A 14,871-nucleotide genomic window follows, 5' to 3' on the forward strand; every position below is an offset into this window, starting at 1 on the left:
GGATGGTCTTGATCTCCTGACCTCATGATCTGCCCGCTTCAGCCTCCCAAAGTGCTGGGATTACAGGCGTGAGCCACTGTGCCCGGCCAACGGCCTAAGTTAATTTGCCTTCTCTTTTGACGCTCAAGAGAAAGTCTGATGTGGTGAAATTCCTTTGTGAAATTGCTCCAGCTCTTCATCAAGGAAATTTGCATAGGCCTGTACAGCCTGCTGGGCTAGTGTTGGAGAGATGGAAAACATAAGGAGGCCAGGGAAAAGAAGGACTGTCCCCCCTCATCTATTCCAAGATTCCCAAGAAGAAGGTGCTATGGTTTGACTGTCGCCTATAAAATTCTTGTTGACGTTTCACCGCCATTGTGATGGTGTCAAGAAGTGATTAGGGGATGAATGGATTCATGCTGTCAGCACCAGAGTGGGCTCCTAATAAAAAGCTAGTTCATCCCCCTCTGCTCTTGCTCTGTTGCGCACTCTTGCTCTTCTACTTCCCACCATGGGGGGAGACAGCACAAAGGCTTTCACCAGATGCTGGCACCAGGCTGCTAGATTTCCCAGCCTCCAGAACTACGAGCCAAATAAATTTCTGTACATCATAAATTACCAAGACTGTGGTAATGTGTTGTAGCAACATAAGACAGACTAAGACAGAAGGGTACCCAAACAGTGGAGAGGGCCAGTAGGTGACCCCAGGCATAGCCTGGAATGGTAGGAAAGACAAACGGCATAGGGGGAACACTCCAGAGAGAACAAATGCAAGAGGCAGCTCCCCAGTAACTAACAGATTTGCCTATAGAGTCAGTTGCATTTGAATCAGCACACCACGGTATACTGATCTGGAATGAGTTACTCTCTCTGTGACTCAGTTTCCTCATCTATGATATGAGGCTAAATACTGCCTCCCTAAGAAGACTATAAGCATTAAATGAAAAAATATGGGCCAGGTGCAGTGGCTCATGGCTGTAATCCCAGTACTTTGGGAGGCTGAGGGGAGCAGATCACCTGAGGTCACAAGTTCAAGACCAGCCTAGCCAACCTGGTGAAACCCCATCTCTACTAAAAACACAAAAATCAGCTGGGCATGGTGACACATGCCTGTAGTCCCAGCTACTCGGGAGGCTGAAGCAGGAGAATCGCTTGAATCTGGGAGGCAAAGGCTGCAGTGAAAAAAAAAAAAAAGAAAAGAAAAAATATGTATTAAGAAAAAGCTTAGAATGGTGCCTGGCATATTGTGAGTACTCAATAAATGTTTGCCCCATGGATTACAGCAGCGGTCTTCAAAATGGGCTAAGGCCTACCTGGCTCTAGGCACCTGCCCCCTTGCTTTTTCTCAACCATGCCAGGAATCCTCCTGCCTCAAATTCTTTGTATGTGCAGCTTCCTAGGTCCCAAATGCTCTTCCCGTTATCTGCATGGCTGGCTCCCTCACCACTCCAGGTCCTGCTCAGATGTCACCTTCATAGTGGGATCTTCCATTACCACCGAGAAGTACTCTCTCTTCCTCCTTCTGTTTTTTCTTTCTCCATACCACGTCACCATTTTATAAGTCATATTTTTCTTTTTTTGAGACAGGGTCTGGCTCTGTCACCCAGGCTGGAGTGCAGTGGCAAGATCTCAACTCATTGTGGCCTTAACCTCCCAGGTTCCAGTGATTCTCCTACCTCAGCCTCCCAAATAGCTGGGACTACAGGTGCATACCACCACACCTGGCTAATTTTTGTATGTTTTTGGTAGAGATGGGGTCTTGCCATATTGCCCAGGCTGGTCTCCAACTCCTGAGCTCAAGCAATCTACCTGCCTTGGCCTCCCAAAGTGCTAGGATTACAGGCATGAGCCACCGTGGCCAGCCTTAAATTGTCTACCCACCCATCACTCTCTCTTCCCTATCAATAACACATAAGCTCTGCGAGGGCAGGTATTTTATTTACTGATATATTTCTAATACTCAGAGAGCACTAGCATACTGCAGGTGCTCAATAAATATTCATTGAATCAACAAATGACTATTTCACAATATAGCCATTTTCCTGTTTAGGTACATTTAGACATGTATATTGCTTCCAATTTTGGCTGTTACAAACAATGATGTGATGGACATTTTTGTATATATGTCCTTGTGCACATGTGCGTTTATCTAGAAGTGGAACTACTGTATCATGGATTAGGCACATCTTTAATTTACTAGTTATTACCAATCCACTCTCCAAAGTGGTACTTATTTATATTCCCACCTGCAAGGTATGTGACTCCTGTTTCACCTTGACATTACTTAACATTATCAGATTTAATTTTTTGCCAGTGTAAGACATGGTATTTCATTTTAGTTTTAATTTGCATTGACCTAGTTACTAGTGAGTTTGGACATCTTTTGTGTGTTTATTGGTCATTTTGACTTCTTCCCTGTGAATTGCCTGCTCATATTTTTTTGCCAGCATTTTTAATATATTCTGGATATCAATATTTTATCAGTTTTATGTGCAGCACGTATCTTCTACAGTGTTTATCATTGTTTCTTATAACTTTTTTTTTTTGAGATGGAGTCTCACTCTGTCGCCCAGGCTGGGGTGCAGTGGCATGATCTCGGCTCACTGCAACCTCTGCCTCCCGGGCTCAAGCGATTCTCCTGCCTCAGCCTCCCGAGTAGCTGGGATTACAGGCGCGTGCCACTACGCTCAGCTAATTTTTGTATTTTTAGTAGAGACAAGGTTTCACCACGTTGGCCAGGCTGGTCTCAAACTCCTGACCTCAGGTGATCCACCTGCCTTGGCCTCCCAAAGTGCTGGGATTACAGGCGTGAGCCACCATGCCTGGCCAATTGTCTCTTATAACTTTTTAAAAGTGGTTTTTTGATGCACAGAAGTTAGTTTCATTTCTTAAAGACAAATTATCCCATGTTAATTACATCTTAAAGGTGCTTAGAATTTTTCTTACATATATAGATTTAAAAATATATTTTGGAAAAACTACACAGGCATTTATTTTTCAGCAAGATCTGTTACTATCTTATAGAATACATGTCTTCCATGCACAGATTTGGGGACTTCCTTCTCTAAAAAAGAGGGATGGACAGGAGAGTTTTTAGGGTGTTTTTTTGTTTGCTTAAAGTTTATTTTTAGAGACAAGGTCTCACTATATTACCCAGGCTGGCCTCGAACTCCTGGCTCAGGCAATTCTCCCACCTCATCCTCCCAGGTAGGTGGGAGTCCAGGCATATGGCACCACACTGTGGCTCAGGACAGGAGGTTTCTGAGCAGAGTACAGACATGATGGAAGCAGAGTATAGGAGCAGAGAATACTTCTTATTGTTCTCTTAATGTTTTATGTGGGGGATTTTGCCTCCACCATCTTGAGCTTATATAGTTGTTTAAAAAATCTTGACTGATTTACACAACAGTGGAACTTATTCCATTTGAAGGTTTCGTTTTATCCAAACATTAGAGGAGGCTGAAGTCATTCTGCATACTACTCCACCAAGAGCCTAGGAAATCCCTCTACTGAAATACATTACTTCGTATATGAAAGGCTTAATGTTGTTGTAATGTTCTGGTTATTACAAAAGATTTAAGATCTGAAATGAAGTAATGGGATCCAGGCAGATATGTTCATTTTTGTTTACCTAAATGCCTGATGATTGTCAATGGATTATTAAACGCCTAAACTTTAGCATGACATAGTAGGCCATGAGCCCACAGTTCCTTCCCTCAGATTGTCAAGGAAACACTCTAGATTCCTTATCAAGTTTGATCCTTTAAAGATAGGAAAATTAAGAGGCTGCTTCTTGAAACTCAATTCTGATCCTCTTTTTTCCTTCTCAATTACAGTCTCAGGTGGACACGTTGATAATTTAAATGATGTTTAATTTCTTCTCTGATTCCAACCTTTTATTTCTTTTGACTTCTACTTATCTCAACACAATTCTACATCCTAGATTGCTAGAGTTAATAGTAAGGTTGTCTGGGCATTGTTAGCCAAGTAACATAACTTATTCAGATCAACAAAAAATGTGCTATGAGAACATAAACTAATTTAACTTCAATAAAGAATATTACCTTTTCAAATATCATATTATTAATAATGTTTTAATGAAAGAAAGTACTGAATAATTTATAAGTAATCAAACTAAGACAATATGAGAAATTACTCTAATTACTGATATTACTCTAATTACTCTAAATTACTACAAACTAAGGCAATATGAGAGAAAACTAAAGACAATTTTAAAGCATTCTACATAAATGTCTATAATTCCACATGTGTATAAAGGAAAAATAATTTTATGATAAATTACCTGATGAACAATCAGGAACAATGGTTTGTTTCACTAAGAAATGCTTGCTTTAATTTTATCACCGTCCTATAAATGCTCTATTTTATGTAATAAGGTAGCATCAATTATTTCCGTCTGCTAATAGATTTAGCTATTAAGAGATTCATTATAGCCTGGACGCAGTAATTCCAGCACTTTGGAAGGCCAAAGCAGGAGCATTGCTTGAGGCCAGGAGTTCGAGACCAGCCTGTGCAACATAGTGAGACCCTGTCTCTACAAAGAATTAAAAAATTAGCCAGACATGGTGGCAGCACCTATGGTCCCAGCTACTCAGGAGGCTGAAGTGACAGGATCACTTGAGCCTAGGAGGTTGAAGCTGCACTGAGCCGTGATCATGCCACTGCACTCCAGCCTGAACCACTAGCGAGACCTGTCTCTTAAAATAAAAAAAAAGAAAACAAACCAAAGAGTAAGAGTGATGGCCCTAGTGAATAAATACTATGTGTCTTTTTTCACCATATCTAATAATACATCTTTCTAAAACTTGATTGAGACTACTCACCAGAAATTATAAATTGTAAACTTCACTACTGACAGTTGGCAAAGGATACATGGAAGAATTCAATTCTTTTAGCTGCAAAACAAAGAAACAAATTTATTTTTAATTTGTATAAAATAAATATAAATCGACGGTGATCTCACCACTGCACTACAGCCTGGGAGACAGAGTGTGACCCCATCTCAAAAAATATATAAATAGGCCAGGCACGGTGGCTCATGCCTGCAATCCCAGCACTTTGGGAGGCCGAGGCAGGTGGATCATGAGGTCAGGAGTTCGAGACCAGCCTGGCTAAGATGGTGAAACCCATCTCTACTAAAAAATACAAAAATTAGCTGGGCATGGTGGTGGGTGCCTGTAATCCCAGCTACTTGGGAGGCTGAGGCAGGAGAATCACTTGAACCCGGGAGGCAGAGGTTGCAGTGAGCCGAGATCACACCACTGCACTCTAGCCTGGACAACAGAGCAAGACTCTGTCTCAAAATAAATAAATAAATAAAAATAAACAAAAAATAAATAGAGAGATTCATTATAGACCATAAAAAGATGGTAAATTAATTTTAACACTGTAGAACTTCTTACTCCAAAAACATGTCTGGCTCTTCGAATTTCTCTTTATCGTGTGCTAGTGTGTAATATGCTCTCTTTTTTTAAATCATTTTGCTAATTTGTGAAAAAATGTTGTTTTATTTAGCAGGAAACAAATTCTGTCTCACAAGTTGGGGCCTAGTCTCTGTTAGGTCAGACTGGAAGAACAGTAAGGGCACTCCCACATTCCAGGGAGAGAGTAAATGATAACTGGCAGGGATGTGGAATCTCTGTAAAGCACATATGGGAATTCTTAGATAGGAAGTGTACTCTAAACAGAGTCCTCTTGAGAAAATCTCCGACGGAAAATGGAAAAATTTAACAATTACTGAATTACCATCAGCATTCCAAGAACATTTTTCTTTTTTCAGACCCTACTAAATGAATCAACCTTGCAAAACTGGAAAATAAAACTAAAATATTTAATATAAAAATACATATTCCTTTCTTTTCTTTTCTTTTCTTTTTTTTTTTTTTAAGACGGAGTTTCACTCTTGTTGCCCAGGCTGGAGTGCAATGGCGTGATCTCAGCCCACTGCAACCTCCACCCCCTGGGTTCATGCGATTCTCCTGCCTCAGCCTCCCAAGTAGCTGGAATTACAGGCACCCACCACCACACCCAGCTAATTTTTTGTATTTTTAGTAGAGATGGGGTTTCACTGTGTTGGCCAGGCTGGTCTCGAACTCCTGACCTCAGGTGATCTGCCCACCTTGGCCTCCCAAAGTGCTGGGATTACAGGTGTGAGCCACCACGCCTGGCCAAAAACACATATTCCTTTTCTATACTGTTTCAATTTATCATTCTTCCAGTGATAAATTGAAAAAGTAACATTTATCACTTTGTTGGTATAGTAAATTTATAAGTGACATCAAGATTTAGGAAGAGCTTCAAAGCATGTAGAAGAAGAGAAAGTCAAGGTTTTATAAGAAAATGTATAAATAAAATATTGGGGAAGTGTGCAGGGAGAAAACAATAAAATTTTTGGCAGCCGTGACTGAAAATACGCAAGGTGACATACATAAGATGGTACTGACAGGAAGAAGGAAAATAGGAAAAGATCTGAAAATCACAAATGTACCTAATTGTTTCAAAAAGCTGTACTAGAGAATACATGAATGACACTACAGCTTAAAGGGAATGTAGGGTGATCCTCCCTTTCAGAATTGGCCAAACAAATCCCTAGTTATTGTTCTTGCTATATGAGGAAAACACTAAGATCCTGTTTACCTTCTTTTGGTCTAGTGTAGATTTCTCTCCTACCTGGTCTGAAGCTCACACTAGTAGTGCCACCCCTTCAGATTACATAATACATATGGGCCATTGGCCCAGAAGGATACAATTGCACCCAGTGATGGTGAAAACCCTTCCTCTCCTTAGCATGAATTATCTTGTCAGATCACACAATTGCTCTTGGATTCAGGCCCTCCCTCTCTCCCTGCTCCCTCTCTCCCTTCTGCTGAGTGCCTATTTCTTTTAGGCAGTAACTTAGACTCTGTGTATCTAAAAATGAATAGAATATAGTCTTTTTCCTTTAGGAGCTCACTATCTGGAAGAAGATACCAATAGGGAAACAATTAAATACAATGCAACACAATACATTTTTCTACTACAATTGGCAAAGGTTGAAATGAAAAATAATATCCAGTATTAGCTAGAATTTGAGGAAACAGAGCACTGAATAGGTAACAATTTTTCTGGAGGAAAATTTAGTACTATGTACCAAAAGCCCTTTAAAAAATAAAGTGAATGCAGTTTGCTTCAGACACTCTACATCACTAAGAATTATCTAATAAAACAATCAGACAATTGTGACCATCATGGGCAATATAGGAAGACCCCATCTCTACGAAACATATTTTGAAAAGTAGCCAGGCATGGTGGGGTGTACCTGTAGGCCCAACTACTTGGGAGGCTGAGGAGGGAGGATTACTTGAGCCCAGCAGTTCAAGGCCACAGTGGGCTTTGATCACACTAGTGCACTCCAGCCAGGGCGACAAAGTGAGAACCAGTGTCTAAACATAATAATAATTATTGGACAAATTTGCAAAGATGTTCGCACAAATATATCTATTGTAGCATTGGTTGTAATAGTGAAAATGCCACAGTGAATCCCTGAGTGTCCAGTAATAGGTGATTATATGCTACATCCATACAACAGAATACAATTATCACCATCAAGAAGGCTACAGATTTATACGTATCAAGGAAAAAATATGCTTTTGACACATATATGAGCAAAAAAAGGTTACAAAACATAAAATAGATGCGATGAAAATGGCACTTTTCCTCTGTGGTCTTTCTCCCCAAAACCTATCACCCCAGTCTAACTATGGGAAAAACATCAGAAAAGTAAATTCCAATAAAGGGGCATCCTACAATATCCCTGACCAGTACTCTTCAAAATTTCCAAGTTCTCTGTAATTAGTCTGTTTTCACACTGCTATAAAGAAATACCTGAGACTGGGTAATTTATAAAGGAAAGAGGTTTAATGGATTCACAATTCCACACGGCTGGGGAGGCCTCAGGAAACTTACAATCACGGCCGAACGGGAAGCAAGGCACCTTCACAAGGCAGCAGGATGGAGTGAGTGTGAGAGCCCAGGAAAAGCTACCATTTATAAAACTGTCAGATCTCCTGAGAATTCACTCATTATCATGAGAACAGCATGGGGGAAACTGACCCCATAATCCAATCACTTCCCTCCCTCAACACACGGGGATTACAATTCGAGATGAGATTTGGAGGGGGACACGGAGCCAAATCATATCAGTCATCAACACAGGAAACCCTAGAAACTGTCACAACCAAGAGGTCTCTAAGGAGATATGACAACAAAAAGTAATGTGGTATCCTGGATGGGATTCTAAAACAGAAAAACAATATGAGGTAAACACTAAGGAAATCACAATAATCTACAGATTTCAGCTAACAATGCATCAATATTGGCTCATTAATCATAACAAATGTATCATACTAATGTAACATGTTAATAATGTGGTGGAATGAATATGGGACCCCCGTACTGTCTTTGCAATTTTCCTATAAGTCTAGAAGTGCTTTAAAAACTAAAGTATATTTAATGAAAAACAATATAGTGTAAACTATTTTTAGAAGATATATATTTACTGGCCGAGTGCAGCGGCTCACGCCTGTAATCCCAGCACTTTGGGAGGCCAAGATGGGCTGAGGTCAGGAGTTCAAGAACAGTCTGGCTAACATGGTAAAACCCCATCTCTACTAAAAATACAAAAATCAGCCAGGTGTGGTGGTGAGTGCCTGTAATCCCAGCTGCTCGGGAGGCTGAGGTATGAGAATCTCTTGAACCCAGGAGGCAGAGGTTGGAGTGAGCTGAGATCACACCACTGCACTCCAGTCTGGGTGACAGAGTGAGACTCCATCTCTACAAAATAAAAAGATATATATGCATAGGAAAAAGTGTGGAAGTGGAAAGATATATGGCAAGGTGTTAATGTTTTTCAGTCAGGTTTATTGAGTTATAATTTATATATAATAAAATGTACTATTTTTAGTGTACAGTGCTATTAATTTTAATAAAACATATACTCATGTAACTACCACCACAATCAACATATAGGACATTCCCATTAGCCCTGATGCTTTTTGTAGCCCAGATCCTGGCAACCACTGTTTCTTTCCCTATAGTTTTGGCCTTTTCTAGGATATCATATAAATGAAATCATACAGGATGTACCCTATTGATTAAATTGGGGTTTTCCCCTTTAGAATGTGAAATTTTGGATAATAATTTCCTTACTCTTGTTATATTGGTTATTTACATTTTCTAACTCTCTATAATAAACTTTACTTTTGCAATTTAGAAAAATAAAAGTAAAAAAATTATGATGGGTATTGTAATAAGAGAGGCAATAAAACTAACAGATTACATATGAGGACAATTTTTGTTTTTGATATTTAAGTTGCAGAATTACTTTACTAAGGAGTTAAATTTTATTTTTATTTTTATTTTTTTGAGATGGAATTTTGCTCTTGTTGCCCAGGCTGGAGTGCAATGGCACAATCTCAGCTCACCGCAACCTCTGCCTCCTGGGTTCAAATGATTCTCCTGCCTCAGTCTCCTGAGTAGCTGGGATTACAGGCATGCGCCACCACGCCCGCCTAATTTTGTATTTTTAGTAGAGATGGGGTTTTTCCATGTTGGTCAGCCTGGTCTCAAACTCCTGACCTCAGGTGATCTGCCCACCTTGGCCTCCCAAAGTGCTGGAATTACAGGTGTGAGCCACTGCGCCCGGCCTTTTTTTTAGACAGATTCTCGCCCTGTCACCCAGGCTGGAGTGCAGTGGTACAATCTCAGCTCACTGCAACCTCCACCTCCCAGGCTCAAGTGATTCTCCTGCCTCAGCCTCCTGAGTAGCAGGGACTATAGGCATGTACCGCCACGCCTGGCTAATTTTTGTATTTTCAGTAGCGACAGGGTTTTGCCATGTTGGCCAGGCTGGTCTCAAACTCCTGACCTCATGTGGTCTGCCTGCCTCAGCCTACCAAAGTGCTGGGATTACAGGCATGCACCACCATGCTCAGCCCAAGGAATTAATTTTGAGAGACAACAGAAGTTAAGAGGTGAGCTCTAGGATTAGCCACAGCTAGGTAAAAATCCTAGCTGTACTACTGGCTGGTTGTGTGACTTACAAAAGGCTAGTTAGTATATTTTACCTTCAATAATCCTCACTTTCAAATTGGGTTAAATACAGTACTTGTCTTCTAAGGTTTTGAAAAGGCTTAGATGGTAGCCGGGCATGGTGGCAGGCACCTGCAATCCCAGCTACTCAGGAGGCTGAGGCAGAAGAATCGCTTGAACCTGGGACGTGGAGGTTGTGGTGAGCTGAGATCACGCCACTGCACTCCAGCCTGGGCAACAAAGGGAAACTCCGTATCAAAAAAAAAAAAAAAGAAGAAAAACCAAAAAGGCATAGATGAGACTGTGCATGTAAATCACGGGTATTTATTAACTTTAAACTGCTGAAATTATTTGTATTGTTTATTTGGCTATTCTTGCACTCTTGATATTTTTGTTATCTCTGTTGAGCTCTGGAGGTGTTTAGATATGGAAGAGCATTCTACGTCAGGGAACAGAATGTGCAAAAACAGAGTCATGGAAGTGCCTCCAAAGACAGAGAATAGCAAGTGGCGGCAGAGTAAGGGGGTGTGGAGATCACAGAGCCCAGGCATAAAGGACCTGGTGAGCCAGTTTAGCTTCATCCTTAGGCCTGAAGACAGGAACGGTTTTGTTTGGCCAAACAGGTGTATGTGTCTATATATACATATGAACACACACACACACACACACACGTTTCATGTCTCTCATTGAACCTTTGTGCCAGGTTAGTCCCCCCTTCCTCCCCTCCCCTCCCCATGCTACCAAAGCATTTTATTCCTGTCTCCATGACTGCACTTTACCACGTGGTGCATTGTGATCGCTTGTTTACAAACCTGACTCTCCCAATAGACTGTGAACTCCTACAGACTGTCTCCTACCTCACAGCTAACCTCTGAGGAAGGTCTCATTATGACTCCAACTTCACAGGAAAGAAATGGGGTTCTGAGAGTTCAAATTATTTGCCCAAAATTACACAGCTAGAACTAGGATTTGAACCCAGGCAGCCCATCTCTGAACCCAGTTTCCTGGCTAACACTAACATTCTATAGTATACATAGTAGATGGTAAATAAATATCTAGATCCTTCCGTTGTTCAACAGTTACTGGTGGTTAAGGGAGAGAGGCCCCTATCGTGGCCACAGATGAGTATGGATCACAGGAAGGGTCACCCTTGCCCCTCCTGACCCCCCAGTCATGCTTTCTATTCAATGCTCTCACATATAGCACCTCACCTGATGCTTACAACAAAACCATGAAGTGGGTAAAATCATCCGTTTTCGCAGCTTAGGAAAGAGGGGCTCAAAGACTTTAACTCACAAAAGGAGAACTAGTTAGGTAGCAGAGTTGGAACTCTGTTCCCCCAACAATAAGTCCAGGACTCTTTCCCCTTCACTCTCATGACCTCATATCTAATGCTCTGGGAGAGGAAAGAGGGTAGAAGAGGTGTCCAAAGACAACTACTTTGAGGTCGAAATTGGACTCTTTCTTAAGGACATAAGACCATCATCTGGAGTAGGGGCCCCTGGTAAGTCCACTATTGCCATGGTTGTGGTACATGAACCACAGTGGGTTGTCATACATCTGAACAAGTTAGAACAAACCATAATACAGGGCAATATCCCTTCCATTTTCCCCTCCCTTTTCATGTAAATAATTATGTAAAGTCAAATTCTTCCCTGTTTTTTCTTTCCAGGTCTCAGCTCAGTTATTTCCACCCCAGCAATCTCTTTCTCACACCCCACAAGCATGTACTTGTTAATCCTCTTCCACCTTTTATTAACCATTATCCAGTTACTCAAGTAAATCTTTCTCTTTCTGACAGCGTTTGTTCCATTTATAAACTCCAAAACAACTCCATTACAGTTGACAAGCACAAAAGTACTATTCATCATATACCTAAATTAAGGGAAAGACCAGCCATTTACCTCGAACCGTTCTAGACTCAGAGACCACCATGTACCATCCTAGATGGTGATCAGATGTCTCCTTCACAATCTTCTCAGATGGTTCAGGTCCTTCTTTATCCTAAGCTAATGAAACTGTAGTGTACAGTGGTTAATGTGCTTGTGGTTGGTCCAAATCCCAGTTCCACTATTCAGTAGCTGTATAATTTGGAGCAGCTGTTTAACCTTTGCCCCAATTTCCTTATCTGTAAAGAGGGATCATAAAGGAATCTGCCTCTTAGGGTTACACGAACTAAAAGGGTTAATTCATATAAGCACTTAAGAATGGTCAGGAACAAGGCAAGAGCAAAATAAACATAGGTTATATTTTTTCAAACATGAGCATTCAATATTTAAAGAGCTTTTCAATGGGCAGACATGGTGGCTCACACCTGCAATCCCAGCACTTTCGGAGGCTGAGGCAGGTGGATCACTTGAGGTCAGGAGTTCGAGACCAGCCTGGCCAGCATGGTGAACCCTGTCTCTACTAAAAATACAAAAATTAGTCAGGCATGGTGGTGCGCACCTGTAGTCCCAGCTACTTGGGAGGCTGTGGCATGAGAATTGCTTGAATCCAGGAAGTGGAGGTTGCAATGAGCCCAGATGACACCACTGCACTCTAGCTTGGGCGACACAGCAAGAGTCTGTCTGAAAGGAAAAAAAAAAGCTTTTTAAATTTTTACTCTTAAAAAATACAACCATTTTTAAAAAAAAAAAACAACATACTTTTAACTGCAAATACAGTGTTTCAGTCATATAATCAATTAATTATATACCTTTACTAGGTAACCAAAAGACCTGACTGCCACTCATAATATTGTTTCTATGGAAAATTTATTTGAGTTCAGGAATTTATTTACAAATGAAATTTTGAAGCACAGTTTACCTGGAAGACAGAATGTTTATATTAAATATCCAAATGTGTATAAATCTATATCTCATTTGATTTACCAGAAAGTCCTTTACATTTTGAAAGAGAATTTACTTCCTAAGCAATTCATCTGTTTCTGTTATCATAGCTGCTATGGATCAGGTACTCCTGGAAAATATAAATTAGAGGGTGAAGGGGCCTGGGATCTTTTCCATTGTTCACAGGGTCTGGCTTTTGCAACCAGACTCACAGGTGCTGTAAAACACTGCATGTATATAAAATAATTAGGCTTTACCATCTGCACTTGCTAGAGAGCTCAGTTTCCCGAAGATAAGTTACTCAGCTGAGGGGCTTGACTCCAAACTGGTAGAGCACAAAAAGCAATCAAGTTAGACTTACAAGAAAGCTGCCCCTGCCTACTAATTCCTTTTTATCTCTCCAAATAAGGAAACACCATTTTTTGCCTTGCAGACTTGAAGTTCTGTTTTGTTTTATTTATTTGTTTATTTATTTACAGATAGAGTCTCACTCTTATCACCTAGGCTGGAGTGCAATGGCACCACCGTGGTGCACTACCACTTCAAACGCCTGGGCTCAAGCAATCCTCCTGCCTCAGCCTCCCAAATCGCTGTAACTACAGGTGCACACCACTGTGTCAGGCTAAATTTTTTATTTTTGGTAGAAGTGGGGCCTCCCTTAACGTTCTGTTATTTTGGAATTAACAGTAACAACAGAATATTTGTTGGTAAGGTTGCCAGATTTAGCTAAGGAAATTACAGATCTCTCAGTTAAATCTGAATTTCAGAAAAACAAGGAAGACTTTTTTAGTGTATGCACTACATATTGCATGAGACATATGAATAAAGCATTCCTTGTTTATCTGAAACTTAGATTTGACTGGCCATTCTACTTAATCTGGTTACCCTGTTTGTTGAAAGTTAATTACTTCTTTATGAAAAAAAATAGGGTCTCACTGTGTTGCCCAGGTTGGTCTTGAACTCCTGGGCTCAAGCGATGCTTCCATCTCAGCCTCCCAAAATGCTAGGATTACAGGAATGAGCCACCGTGCTTGGCCTGGAAGTGAATTACTTCTAAACATATTACTGCTCTCTGTCTCTTTCTGTCCCTGTGTCTCTCTCTCTCCTCTCTCTCACTCTTTCTCACTCTCTCTCTCTCACAAACACACACACACACAGATTTTCATACTTTGAAGAAATCCATACATTTTGTAAACAAAGCACACCAATTTGTATTTACCTTCAAGGTTTAGGAAACTGGTTGAATTCAGGAACTACCAATAATTCTCATTTATATTGAAATTGGGGAATAAATCTATAATCTCATGTAATCATATTCTATCACTTACTTAGTTCTGTGCAATTATAGAAATGAGCTACAGAATTGAATTTTTATTTTAAATACATTTCTGCTCTCCTTTCTCAAAAAGTAAATGGAATCTGTTGTCCCAAAACAATTTAATATGATAAAATACTGCCACCTGGAGATCAGAGGCAGGTATGACTAAGATGAACCTGATTTCCAATTCTGGAATAAGAAATGTGAGTTATGTTGACACTTGATTTAATAATGCCATTCTGCCACTTGGTATCATATGAATCTAATTTTTCCTCATTTATTCATTCATTTAATGAACATTTGTTAAGTTTCTGTTACATGCCAGACACTATGCTAAGCTTTGAGAATATAAAGATGTATACGACCTACTTCCTTCGAGCGGTTTGTCTTTTTCCCATTCAACTTGGACTTAGTCTAAGCTCCTGCTTCATCTGACACAGTTCAGTTTTTGGATTTCCTTATTGTTACACACATTTCATCTTCAATCTCCATGAAATCTCCCAAAGATGTGGAACACAACCCCTTTTCTTTGATTATCATAATGATTCATTCATGACAAGCTGTGAGCTTATAGAGGACTTATTTTGCTGTCTGGGAGCATGGGGGATGTGTGTGCATGTGTGTGTGTCAGTGTGTGCATTTACAGTAACATTA

At 40.4% G+C, this 14,871-nt stretch overlaps 1 long non-coding RNA gene across 1 annotated transcript in view; it reads right to left on the minus strand.

Annotated features, from left to right (window-relative positions):
* LOC129398056 (uncharacterized) overlaps positions 1-14,871 on the minus strand; it is a 47,943-nt gene that overhangs the window by 26,316 nt on the left and 6,756 nt on the right. The window contains exons 2-3 of the long non-coding RNA XR_008625790.2: positions 12,517-12,638; positions 4,824-4,895 (exon numbers count right to left, since the gene is read on the minus strand). This is a non-coding gene — a long non-coding RNA (uncharacterized LOC129398056). The remainder of the gene's footprint in view (positions 1-4,823; positions 4,896-12,516; positions 12,639-14,871) is intronic.

This window comes from Pan paniscus, chromosome 5 (assembly GCF_029289425.2).
Source record: "Pan paniscus chromosome 5, NHGRI_mPanPan1-v2.0_pri, whole genome shotgun sequence".
In the NCBI taxonomy this organism is placed as follows: Eukaryota; Metazoa; Chordata; class Mammalia; order Primates; family Hominidae; genus Pan; species Pan paniscus.